The sequence below is a fragment of the Propithecus coquereli genome, unplaced genomic scaffold (assembly GCF_000956105.1).
Source record: "Propithecus coquereli isolate 6110/MARCELLA unplaced genomic scaffold, Pcoq_1.0 Scaffold128, whole genome shotgun sequence".
In the NCBI taxonomy this organism is placed as follows: Eukaryota; Metazoa; Chordata; class Mammalia; order Primates; family Indriidae; genus Propithecus; species Propithecus coquereli.
In genome coordinates, this window is record NW_012136969.1 from 3435777 (window position 1) to 3436999 (window position 1223).

General features: G+C 44.2%; 1 pseudogene across 1 annotated transcript; it reads right to left on the bottom strand.

Moving 5' to 3' along the window:
- Positions 1 to 327: 327 nt before the first annotated feature.
- On the bottom strand, positions 328 to 967 carry LOC105805386 (annotated as a pseudogene). The gene has a single exon (XR_001137206.1). The product of XR_001137206.1 is annotated as a superoxide dismutase [Cu-Zn] pseudogene (transcript).
- Between the last annotated feature and the right edge of the window lie 256 nt (positions 968 to 1223).

The window sequence follows — 1223 nt, forward strand, 5'->3', positions numbered from 1 at the left end:
CAATCCAAAGTGTTGAGACCAAGGAGAAAGTGAAGAGAGAAATGTGTTGAGGAGAAGGTTTGGAAACAGGGAATAGGCAAGGCTGACTGAGCATCCCAGAGGCAATATTCTCCCAGGCAACTCTCCTTAATGGGAGGAGCCTTATAGGAAACTGATAGTAGAAGCCACTGATTGGTAAAGAGACTGTTTAGGGAACTATGGCAGTTTGAACAATGCCTAGTAATTTATCATAACATTTATAATTATTGTTCTTACTTTACATATTATACTGTGAGCTCGTTGAGGCCAGGTCCTGTGCCTAATCCCGTTTTGTTTTTTTTTTTACACTTTTAAGATTACGGTGTTTAATGTTTATCAAGTTACAGTCTACAACTAGCAGGATAACAGATGAGTTACTAGGACTCAGACCACATCCTTGGGAATGTTTATTGGGCAATCCCAATTACAGCACAAGCCAACCGACTTCCAGCATTTCCCGTCTTTGTACTTTCTTCATTTCCACCTTTGCCCAAGTCATCTGGTTTTTCATGGACCACTATTGTGCGGCCAATGATGGAATGTTCCCCTGAGAGCGAGATCACAGAATCTTCAATAGGCACAATGGCCTCACCATCTTTGCCAGCAGTCACATTGCCCAGGTCTCCAATGTGCCTCTCTTGATCCTTTGGCCCACCATGTTTTTCGGAGTGAGGATTAAAGTGAGGACCTGCACTGGTACAGCCTTGTGTGTTATCTCCAAACTGATGCACATGGAATCCGTGCTGGCCTTCAGTCAATCCTGTAATGCGTCCCTTTATCACCACTGGTCCATTTTCCTGCTGCTCGAAGTGGATGGTGCCCTGCACCAGGCCGTCGCCCTTCAACACACACACAGCCTTCAACGTCATGACTCGCGGGGCACACGCGCGGGTCCGGGCTCAGAGAGCCTGTAAGGACGAAACAGACGCTGCAGGAGACTGGCGGCACAACCTCCCTCCCCCAATCCCATTTTGAATCCCTGAACCTCTAGAAGTAAGAGAATAAATGTTATGTAATGTGGTTTGCTTCCAAGAGATCAGCTTTTCATCAGCCTTGTGTATTCCATTCCCTTCAATTTCGAGGTCAGTTTTCAAATATCGAGAGTCCTTTAAGCCCAATTACAGATTTCACTGAACGGTTTTTCATATATCAATCAGTGTAATATTCTTTGTAATAAGAATTCAAATTTATTTTGTATTTCTAAA